This window comes from Cydia splendana, chromosome 5 (assembly GCF_910591565.1).
Source record: "Cydia splendana chromosome 5, ilCydSple1.2, whole genome shotgun sequence".
Lineage (NCBI taxonomy): Eukaryota > Metazoa > Arthropoda > Insecta > Lepidoptera > Tortricidae > Cydia > Cydia splendana.
Window position 1 is genome coordinate 20,513,839 of NC_085964.1, and position 12,709 is coordinate 20,526,547.

Below are 12,709 nucleotides of genomic sequence, written 5' to 3' on the forward strand. Positions count from 1 at the left end.
TAGATTATCGACATTAAATGTCGACTATTGCCCATGACTTTTCTGGCTGTGTACGTATTTAGAAACTTGACTCCGCCCCTAAAATTAGTGCGATAGGGACAACTGCAGCTGAGGCGAAAAATCCTGCGTAAAAATGACAAAAATCGAGGTTTCGTAGTCCTCTTTTTCCTCCCCCAAAACTTAACCAATCGTAACCAAATTTGGATTTCTAAATGATTATGAAATTATCTGTGTCGGACCGTTTTGCTTTTTTGGCTAATTGATATCAGTTTTGAATACCACGCCTCTCATTGCGGCATAGTCTATTAGGCCATTTTGGCCGTTTTTGAAGGGCTCTAGCGCCTTAAAAAACAAAAATATCAAAAAAAGCAAAACGGTCCGACACAGATATTGACAATATTAATCTGTGTTGAAAAAATCATTGCTCTAGCTTCAAAAACCACGGAGGAAAACGAGGACTACGTTTGTATGGAGGAATGACCACTCCTGTTGGCTCTTTAGGTAGCACTTTAAAGATTAGTTTAATTAATTCCTTTTTTTTTGTGGTTTATTTTTCTCGACTCGTATAGGAAGAACATTGTCACATCACTAGTCTGTTAGAAACTGTCAAGTGCCACGAGTTACCGATGTGTGCTCATCACTAATCTTTTAAGTGCTACCTAAATGTCACGAGTTACCGATATGTAATATCACTTAATATGTATTAATAGTGTTAAAAATAAAATAAAAAATTAACTGACACAACAAAAACTAACTTCCTAACTTTTTTTTCGCTTTACTGACTGCTCAATCACTTACTGTTTTAAAAAAAACTGGCCAAGTGCGAGTCGGAATCGCGAACGAAGTGTTCCGTGCCATTACGCAAAAATCGGCGAAAATCACGTTTGTTGTATGGGAGCCCCATATTTATTTTATTCTGTTTTTAAGTATTTGTTGTTATAGCGGCAACAGAAATACATCATCTCTGAAAATTTCAACTGCCTAGCTATCACGGTTCATGAGATACAGCCTGGTGACAGACAGACAGGGACAGCTAGTCTTAGTAATAGGGTCCCGTTTTTACCCTTTGGGTGCGGAACCCTAAAAAAACTGTATTTTAATTTTTGCAACCTTTTTCGACTCTCTGTCTCTCTCTCTCTCTCTGTGTCTCTGTTACTTAGTTATTTTGCCTCTCCTTTAATGATTAGAAGACGTGATAATATTAGTAGTAGTAATCAACTAATCACCTTCTACCTCATCTTATGATAATTGCTGATACTCATCGCAATTTGCAAGTCTCTCCGCTGGCGGCTATTTATCTATCCGACTCTTTATATTTTCATTTCACTTGAAAACGGTGGCTAGAATATGCAAAGAAATAAGCCGATGTCAGCTCACGGTGCATTTCCTCTTGCGTAAAGCTGGGATTACACTAGCTTAGTATTTACTTGTATGTTTGTGTATAAGCGCTATTGATTAGTGTTTGTAGGAATAGGGGCTAGTAAACTCGTGTCAATTTTGTGTTAGTGGTAAACAAAGATACGTCTCGCTCGCAACAATATGCCAGTATGAGTAAGAGCGAGTTGCATAGAAAGTAAGTTACGCAGACGTTAGCGAATATGTCAGTGTCAAACTGGGGCCCATTTTTCCAACGATATTAGTCTAATATTATTAGTGTGTTGTCATGGGAACCCATACGATTTGACAGTTCGTGGACTAATAATATTAGACTAGTACCGGTCGAGAAATTGGCCCCTGGTGACCACTTGTTTCATGTTTAACCTACGTACATATTAATTAAATAGTTATTTTTTTACAAATAATATCTTGGAGACCGTGCTTTGCTCGGAAAACATAAAAAAACACAAAAATGCGCGTTTTCCCAGAGATAAAACCTAGCTAGATCGATTTTTCGCCCCCGAAAACCCCTATATAGCAAATTTCATCGATATCGTTAGAGCCGTTTCTGAGATCCCCGAAATATATAAATAAGTAAATATACAAGAATTGCTCGCTTAAAGGTATTATTATTATAGAATGAATATTGATTGACATTGCTGACCCGATATCGCGTCCTTGGAACCCAAGTGTTCAAGTGATATCCTGATCCTTGCATAATGTTGTGCAATACGTTTTAGACGTCATTTTGCAGCATGCGATCGTGATATTCGCTGGATGATGCATCGACTCGTTGGCTCAGTTGGTAGAGCGCCGAATTCCCAATATTGACTCTACTATCGGAGGTCGGAGGTTCGAGTCCTTCACGAGTCAGATTTTTTGTTTTCGTTTTGCTTTAGTTCCCGAAAAATAACTGAGGATGTTAACAACTATTTGTTTTAAGGTAAGGCATTAAACCTCTGTTTGTACATAATTATTATTGAATGATTATTGAATCTTTTTAAATCTTGTAATCTCAACCACATGTTTATGGAGCCCACTAGAGTGACTGCTACTAGTGCAACCTGTATAGATAATATTTTCACAGATATTTTTCCTATTGCTAAAAAAGTTATCAGCAATTTAGAATCAGACCACTTAGGTCAATTAATGGTATTTGAGGCATTAAGGAAAAATACCATGAGAAAACAAATAACTTTTGTACCAGTAACCTCGGACCGCGTGGAAAGAATGAAGCTAAGTTTAGTTCAGGCGCTACCCTTTTTGTCTTCCGATATGAGTCCTAATAGTATGTATAATTCATTCTTTCACACTTTTATGGATCATTATAATGCGATATTCACCTCAAAATCGGTCGTAGTTAGTGGTGCATCAGTTTTTAGTGAGTGGGCTACTGCGGACTTACATCAAAGAAGACGTGAACTGTATGCCTTATATGAGGAACGGCGGTTTAATCAGAGTGATGAATTTAAAGAACATGTGAAGGAGTATTCGAAGAAGTTTAAAGTAGATTGTCATATAGCTAAGCGAAATTATCTAAGTCAGAAAATAAAAAGTAGTTCCGACATTGTTAAAGCAACCTGGAAAGTTATAAATGTGGAGACTGGTCGCTCTAAACACACAATTAAAGAGCTTAAACTAAACATTGATAACAAAATTATAGATTCCAATTTAGAAGTAGCTACAGAATTTGAAAATTTTTTCACCGAGGTACCAGTATCCACAACTAAGGATTTAAATTCATCACCCTCATCTGCTGTTACATTATTAAAACATAACGCTCCAGAGTGTTGTGGAGACCTTCATTTTGAACATGTTTGTACCTCAGATGTAATAAAGGCGTTTAAATCAATTAATGTCAAAAAAACTAATGACCTCTGGGGAGTCTCTGTCCATGCTGTCAAATCCTTAGTTGAAATTGTAGCGCCTGACTTGGTAGTTATATTTAACAACAGTGTTGATTGCGGCGAGTTTCCTGATCTAATGAAACATAGTAAAGTAATTCCTTTATTTAAATCTGGTAGCAGCTCTGACCCCACTAACTTTAGACCGATATCTGTGCTACCAACATTTAGCAAGATTTTTGAAAAATTAGTTCTTTCTCAATTAGTACGACATTTTAACGTTAATAATTTGATGCATAATAAGCAGTTTGGTTTTACACGGGGTCGCTCAACAACCGATGCCGGTGTTGAGCTAATTAAGCATATTTTCGATGCCTGGGAGGAGTCACGCGATGCTTTAGGTGTCTTCTGTGATTTATCTAAGGCCTTCGACTGTGTTTGTCATGAAACATTAATCAGGAAACTTCATTATTACGGAGTTAGAGGATCGGCACTGAATTTACTTAAGTCCTACTTAAATGGTAGAATACAAAGGGTCGATGTGAATGGACAGCGATCACCTGGGTCATTGGTCTCTATGGGTGTACCACAGGGGTCAATATTGGGGCCTTTCCTGTTCCTTATCTACATAAATGACTTGCCATTCCTTGTTAAGACCCACCATGATATAGTATTGTTTGCAGACGACACCTCACTTATTTTCAAAGTCAAACGACAGCAACAAGCTTACAATGATGTAAACAATGCCATTTCAAAAGTAGTAAATTGGTTCAATGTTAATAATTTATTGTTAAATGAGAAAAAGACTAAATGTATTAAGTTTGTCACTAGTAGTAACGTAAGGCATGTGCAAACAAGTGTCATTGTGAAGGATGAGGAATTGGAATTAGTTGATAGTACAGTTTTTCTTGGTATAACTTTAGATTCTAAACTCCAGTGGGGTCCCCATATTGCTACTCTTTCGAATAGACTGAGCTCTGCAGCTTTTGCAGTGAGCAAAATCCGTCAGTTAACTGACGTGAAAACAGCTCGATTAGTATATTTTAGTTACTTCCATAGCATTATGGCATATGGTATTTTACTGTGGGGCGGTGCTTCAGAGATAAATACCATTTTTGTTCTGCAGAAGAGGGCTATTCGAGCAATATACAAAATGAACCATAGAGACTCACTTAGAGATAAATTTAAGGAAATTGACATAATGACAGTGCACTGTCAATACATTTATGAGAATATTCTGTATGTACATAAAAATATTGTAAATTTTAGGAAAAATTGTGAAATTCATAATATTAATACTAGAAATAAACATAAGCTCGCAGTGCCCTTCACTCGGCTCCATAAAATTAAAAAATCATTCATGGGTAATTGTGTAAGATTTTATAATAAACTTCCAAACCATATTACTGAATTATCTATTAATAAATTTAAGAATTATGTAAAGCGTAAACTTATTTCTAAAGCTTATTATACCACACAAGACTACATGAATGATATTACAACGTGGGATTAATTGTTATTCGAAATGATTATTTATTTATTAGGTACATTTGATTATTGATGAGGAAATGGATATTCCGATGTAATACTATCTACTTCTTTTGTTACTTATGCTTTTTTTTGACATTTAGATTTTATTCTAGAAATTCTAGACTAGTATTTTTTTATACAATCTTTTTAATGTTTGACGATTCTTTTGTGAAATTCTTAGTGTTAAATTTGATATGTATAATAATCCAATTTTATTATGGAATAATATTAACATCAATAAATTGCTCTGATAATTAGATTAAGATTAATTACGATTCATAAGAGCTTGTTGCTAGGCCTACATGAATAAAGTATAATTTTGATTTGATTTGATTTGATTTGATAATTGTATCTCTTTGTGCAATAAAGTTTAATTAAATAAAAATAACGGTAGAAACAGAGACGGTATAGAGATTGTTTGTGTGTTTGTACAGAAACATATTTTCCCGTTTAACATTGATATGTTCTTATCAGGGCAAAGCTCAGAAACGCAGCTAAATACGAGTATTCTAGTCTCTTTAAATTTTAGAGTAGATTATAAGCTTTCTTTCACGAGAAAGCCTTTTTAGGGTTCCGTACCCAAAGGGTACCCTATTACTAAGACTCCTCTCTCCGTCTGTCTGTCTGTCACCAGGCTGTATCTCATGAACCGTGATAGCTATTAACTGTAGACAGTTGAAATTTTGCAGACAGATGATGTATTTCTGTTACCGCTATAACAACAAATATTAAAAAGTACGGAACCCTCGGTGGGCGAGTCCTACTCGCACTTCGGTTTTTAAGTTCTTATAAACGTTTCAAAGCTCGATAATCCCTTTCCATTTCCGCAGCACTACCGGACATCTATCACACGGAACATATTTGTGCAGCAAACCGCAAAGCCCTCGATATAACGGGGTTGAATTATGATCTGTATAAATCAGAAATACCTCGCAGTTTCAGTTATTCCGGGTCTGTGTACAGTTCATTGGGAGTCGCATTACACCAGGGGCCCATTTCTCGAACGGTATTAGTCTAATATTAGGGTGCATTACATTTGTTATAATAACTTTTCATATATTATAGTTTGATATATCGTTATTTTGAATAACGTAATAAATGGCATACTACCGTAATACCTAATTAACAGTATACATAATGTTATTATTAGTATAATGGTCATAAGGTATATTTACACTTCGTCTAATATACATTGCCATAATTATTACATACTCTAAAGCATATTATTTGTTATAACAAGTTACATCACATAATTATTTATGTAGCATAATAGTTGCATGACATAAATGGGTTAGGTTAGGTTGGAACTGCGACTCCGCACAAACGAATAACTACCTAACAAAAGGAGGTTTAGGTTAGGTTAGAACTTTGAGCCTCCGTACAATAAAATATTCTATCAAAAAAGTGGTTTAGGTTAGGTTTGAACTGCGGGCCCCGCAGAACGAAAACCGTGAAAAAATTGGTTAGGTTAGGTTAGAACTGCGACCTCCCTAGAATAAAATAGCTAGCAAAAGCAGTAGGCCTGCGTACTAGTTATAAAAAGTATGTTAAACTTTACGTTATCAGTAAATGAAATATGACAAAAAATAATATACGATAAATGTATTTATACTTGATAAAATTGTATGAAGTATTACGTTATACAAAAATATAATATAACAAATGTCATTATAAAATATGTCTATATACTATTTGAAAATTATATTACATTATGCATTATATCAATGACAGTTTAGATGAAATCACTATATAATAAAGGAAACGTATAATAAAAATTACATTATTACATACAATAATATATCAAATGGCGTTATAACAAATGTATGATAGTTTTTTTATAATTATATTAAACATTACACACCCCTAATATTATTAGTCCACAAACTGTCAAATCATATGGGTTGCCATGACAACACACTATTAATATTAGACTAATATCGCGAGGAATGGGCCCCAGTTAAGTGCTGAGTTTAATACGACGACCGGTCTGGCCTAGTGATAGTGACCCTGTCTGCTAAGCCGATGGTCCTGGGTTCGAATCCCAGTAAGGGCATTTATTTGTGTGATGAACACTAATATTTGTTCCTGAGTCATGGTTGTTTTCTATGTATATAAGTATGTATTTATCTATACAAGTATGTATATCGTCGCCTAGTACCCATAGTACAAGCTTTGCTTAGTTTGGGGCTAGGTTTGATCTGTGTAAGATGTCCCCTAATATTTATTTATTTATTTTTATTTATTTATAATTGTTACATATTTGCCTTGACTTATTTTTCAATTAAAAGACATATCAAGATTGTTTACCTTATTTCTAATCCTAAAAAAAACGAACTATACGACCATCATAACATTCATAACCGTACTGATATATTTTTATAGTATTTTTCACATAACTTGGGTACGATGACAGCTGACGTCTCCATACAATTTGTAATCTTAAAACGCAAAATTGTATTGATTTGACAGATGTCATCATACCCAGACGTGTTTTTCAGCTTTAGTGTGTGATGACTGCATGGTGTGATGTGATTGAGAGAAGTTTCTACAACATGTGTTTGACTATCTTGTCATTTCAATTAGAACATGTACCAGTTTATTACAAACATTACGCTATTGGGCAGAGTATCTTATTGAAAGATTTTTATTTTTTTCAACACAGAAACTTGAATAAAACTGTCGTGAGACGCAAACATTTAAAATTATTTTAAACGGTCACGTATCATTAAGTAAGTGCAATCGGTAGTGCTCCTAGTCGAAAATTCTTCGAAAACAGATCAAAACATGTCGTGCGTTTAATTCGACTTAATAATTCAAATAGAAACTTGAATAGTTTAAAAAAATCTATCGAAATATTGTCAGACCATCCATTGCAATATTTCCGAGCAGTCGATAGGTCATTTTTGCATTTCCGACCAAAAAAGCGATATTTTAAATCTAAATATTCAATAAACAATATGGTAGGTACCTACAAAGACGTCAAACTTCGTCCCAAAATCTGTGTGGCCAGCAAATATTTGCCAAAAGAGATTTATTTACAGAGGATTTTGGCAGAAGGCTGTGAAAGGGAGTCGTACGTTTTAAGATATAGGATAAATATAATTTCGCGGATAAATTGGAAGATTGCGTCTGTCGAAGAAACAAAATAAATACTGCATTTTAAGCTGACTCACCTGACGACGGCTTGATTCTTCTTCTTTGTTTACCTTCCTTTCTATTATATTTTCTGCCGGATAAAACCCATATAAATACCAACTTATATTTTTGTAAGTTTTTGATATAACTTACAAGTATTTATATTTCAATGCACCCTTCACATTGTTCTGTCTAACCCGTCGTTGCCAATGTGATTATGACACAGAGTGGCACAGACAATATATCCGTCAACTTTCTCAACATTGCCTATGATGCCTAACATTGCCTGGCTTAAAAACCGCGTTTCTCCCATTATTAGTTGTACAGATACATTAGTGGTACAGATATACGAGTTGACAGCGGTTTTGTAACGATCACCGTTTTTTAAAGCCAGGCATACAGTCAAATACCCTATGTATTTGACTGTATTTCAAATAAATTATTTTACACCATGCAAGAAATAAAGCACCAGAAGATTCATAGAGAAACGTCGACGGCTTATTTTTAGGCACAATTTCTATTTAAAAACCCGTATAAAACTACAAGGAGTAGATAGTATGATCGTGACGTCACAATGCTAGTGTTTCAGCAAAATCGTTTTGACAGTTCGAAAAAAGAAACTGATTTGACTAGTAGTCAAATACCCTATTCGAGGTTGACGGTTCCTTGACTGTACCAGTAGGCTACTTTTCATATGATAAATATCGCGTTGGTGGTACGTAAATAGTCACATCGCATCGCTATCACCTCTTGTATAAATTTAGTTCAAAGTTCATCGCATAACTCACGTTTCAAATCGGTTTGTTCGCAAAAACTACCTATGAAACTCAAGTGGATCCAATAAATTCGGAACAGGGATTAACGTCAAATAAACTGAAACTACCTACATTAGTTAGGAAGACTTATGTTTGGACATCATCCAAAACTAGCGGAAGCGAGGCTGGTATCACAGGGTTCCGGAGAAATTGAATAGCATTTAGGTACGAGAATCGCATAACAAATCACTTTATTCATAAACGCCAGTCACTTCACTTTTTTGTCTATGTTAACAGAACTTTTAAGTCTCCTCGTGTTCGCTCATTCCTGGTTTCGTCCTAAAAGAGTTAGTTTAAACTTTTGTTTTTTAAGTACCTAAATAAAGGGGAAACCAGGCTATAATCGTATTAGAGCCTCTACCATCAGTTTTAACATTGACATAACGCTCACGTCTACGGAATTTACTTTCTGTACATCTCGCTTCCACTATTGCTCGCATATGCGAGTACGAGCGAGATGCATAGAAAGTAAGTTACGTAAACGTGAGCGTTATGTCAATGTCAAAACTGGTGGTAGCCGTATAGGATTATTTCGCTGTCTCATACTTACCTAATATAATGTTTTTAATTAATAAAATTGAAGGGATGTTTTCAACAACAACATAACTGACTACACTGGTTAACACCTGAAACGATTAACAATGTTCTTATAAAAAAAGTGTCAACCGCTCTAAGCAGTTATGTTGTTTTTGTAAATATCCCTTCAAGTTTAGTGTCCGTATCAAATCTACGATGTTTCACGATTTCCCAGCCAACTTTGCTGCTTTTTATTTATTTATTTATTCTTTATTACACAATACAGGAAGGTACAAATAGCGGACTTAATGCCTTAAGGCATTCTCTACCAGTCAACCAATGGGTCAAACCAGAAATATTAAGTAGGTGCTTTTCGACAAATGAGAGCGTCAAAATCAGAATAGACCGCACGTTACGGCTATAATATAGCTGGTCCCCAGAACAGGTGTCATTCCAAAAGCTTGCCTGTGGGAAAGTGAGGGAAAAGAGGGATTACTTCCCCTTTTTCAAGATTGAGGGTCGCGACTAGAAAACGATGTTGTTTGTTGCTTTCGCACCAAGGATTATCAACCCGCACGATTTTCCACCTCCCGGAAAAAAATCCGGCAGGCATTTTCGGGGTAGGCAATTTTCCACGTCCCTTATTTTCATCTGCATGGACACTATATGCTGTTTTTTAAACACGCTTATTTATTGCCTATTGTAGTTAATGCTCCAAAGAATTGGACTCGTCAAAACGAACGGCGGTATCCGTGATACCGTGCACCCACGGCTCTCCGCTCTGATGGTCTACCGCGAAGCACGTTCGACGTGTTGCCTCCCTGTCACACTTACGTACGAATTCACAAGTGGAACAGAGAGGCAACACGTCGAACGCGGTTCGCGGTAGGCCCTCAGTGCCCAGCGAACTGCATTCGGAGAACGACTTGAACTCACGGCGCATTTCGTCAGGTGACAAGCCAAACTCACTAATTACCACAACAAGGTCATAGCCATTGTGAACCATATTAGTACTCAAATAAGTTTGATTTTTGTTTAATTCTTTTTTAGTAATTAGTGAGATTTGCTTGTCACCTGACGAATTTTGATATCACTATCAGACATGTAATTGACAAATTGAAGTTCTGGAGTAGAAAATAGTAATCAATATCTATTTCTCTAATCTTATTGGCAAGCTGTATATGTCCAGTTATACTAGCCATAAGCTCAACAATTTTGCGAATAAGGCAGAAACCATCGCTCTCAAGAACCGCAAGTCACGAGCGAAGCAACATACCGAAAAATGGACGAAGAGCGATAGCACCAATAAATCATAGCATATTGAATTCATTGGTCAATTGGTCATGCGCCGAAATGAACGTTTATGTGATGGATGTTTTGTATCACTGAAATTGTTATGTGATGAACGTTTTGTACAGTCACCTGCAGTAATATGTTACACAATGAAGGCCGAAAATATCTGACGCGATATTATTTGTATAGCCATAAGAGCGTGTCACATATTTTTGCGGCCTTCGAGGAGTAACATATTATTGCAGATGACTGTACCACTTATATCGGTGGTTGTAAGTAGTTGCGTTGTCGTTATATAGTATCTGAGTTTTGGGACGAAAACTACTTTATTTATAATATATATTAACATTTTCTTAGGTACCTACGTAGTTATGGTATAAACAAATCTGCTTCATGCAACCAAGCTTTCAAACCAAACAGTCAGTCCGTCCGTCCGTGCATGTCTGTTATAACGTTTAGAACGTTCAACGAATCACTCATTTTATCAAGCAAATTGACAGTGACATCGCGCGCCTCAACGCTGCAATTTTCATCCAAATATCACCTTTACATAGAGAGAATGTATGTAGCAGCAGGTATAAACACTTCTTTGCGCTAGTTAGGTGAAAATAATTGTATTATTTATAAACTATATGTTTCCAAAGAAAGCAAAATAATAAGATTAATAAGTAATATTGTTCCTATATTATTTTCTCATATCCAAATCGTATTTCTCGCCATATGGGTGAAATGTGTGGTCATCTCAGCCTCGTTAGTTACAGGAATTGAACGTCGCTATTAGTTAGTTAGCGAAGAATAAGCTTTGTATTGTTCGTGGTATTTATAAGAGTGGTATTCCACACATTTTGCACAGTGAGAGAGTGAGACGCAATGCACATTAAATAAATAAATATTATAGGGACATTCTTACACAAATCAGTTAATCTAAAATTGAAAGTTCGAGCTAAAACGGATTAACGAATATTGAGTTATTTTAGACTGAAATTAAATCAATCGTCTTACTGTCATCATCATGTACCTAGGAGTAAGTATACAGGCTGTCCCTAGCCATTGGACAAAGCCGAAATGTACATATGTATTAGGGTATTTAGAACCAGTATACAAAGTATCATAACAATCGGTGTAGCGGTTACGAAGAAATTAAGAAATTATGATTTTTTTACTTTGGAGCAACCTGTATGTGTTAGTAGCTCCTGAGGTAATAAATAGTCTGAAACCTTCTTCGACCGTTTTGATTATCTTTTCAACCGACGAAAAAAAAAAACGGAGGAGGTTCTCAAGTCGACGCGTATATTTTTTTTTTTTTTATGTATGACCACGCATAACTTTTTACAGAGATGTTCGATTTTGATAATTATTTTTTTATTGGAAAGGGTATACCCCGAAGTTGGTCCCATATAAATTTGAAAAAAAAATCCAACCTTAAGGGTAGGAAAATAGGGGATGATTGATTTTTTCACTCACCGATTGTAACGTATGACCACGCATAACCTTTTACAGAGTAGTCGTAATAATAATAAAAAATTGAAAAAATATCCTACCCTAAGGGTGGGAAAATAGGGGTAATTTATTTATATTACAGAACAAAATAATAGTTAAAGTAGGATTATTAATATAACAGTTAATAGCTAAAGCAAGGTAGGTAGCTATTTTAAAAGTAATCAAAAATTAAGCATGTAATAATTTGTATAAATTATAGCCACAGAAAATTATAAAATAAAAACTTTTTAACAAAAAAAATAACCGCCGAAAAAAAACTAAAAGGAAATAAAAAAACCGGCACTAACAAACCAGCCAGCCTCAAACAAACTTGAGCACCTTAGTGAAGCACCTGCACCGACTCCAAAAATAACAGATTGTAAATATATAAATACGCAGATTTGTGTGATTGATTTCAGAAGTATGTATATACATAGTTCATAGGTATTCACTTGCGTTATTGAAGACAAAATAATTATTTTTTTCTTTTCAGTGTGCTATTGTTTTTGTTGGTCGACTCGTTTCGTGTTAGTGCCGGTTTTTTTATTTCCTTTTAGTTTTTTTTCGGCGGTTATTTTTTTTTTAATTTATGACATTAATAAGATTCTGACTTTTGACAAATGTCATCATTGCTGCACATTTTCAAACAAATTTTCAAAAGCACTGCCAATGATTAATACAGTATGTTTCTTTTTGTTGTCGATTATTGGAAATAACTTT

The 12,709-nt window shown here is 35.2% G+C and overlaps 1 protein-coding gene and 1 non-coding gene across 3 annotated transcripts in view; both read left to right on the forward strand.

Moving 5' to 3' along the window:
• LOC134790924 (pseudouridylate synthase RPUSD2-like) overlaps positions 1-12,709 on the forward strand; it is a 636,573-nt gene that overhangs the window by 295,083 nt on the left and 328,781 nt on the right. The window lies entirely within an intron of this gene.
• On the forward strand, positions 2,165-2,250 carry Trnag-ccc (transfer RNA glycine (anticodon CCC)). The gene is given in 2 exon segments: positions 2,165-2,201; positions 2,214-2,250. It is a non-coding gene; the product is annotated as a tRNA-Gly (tRNA).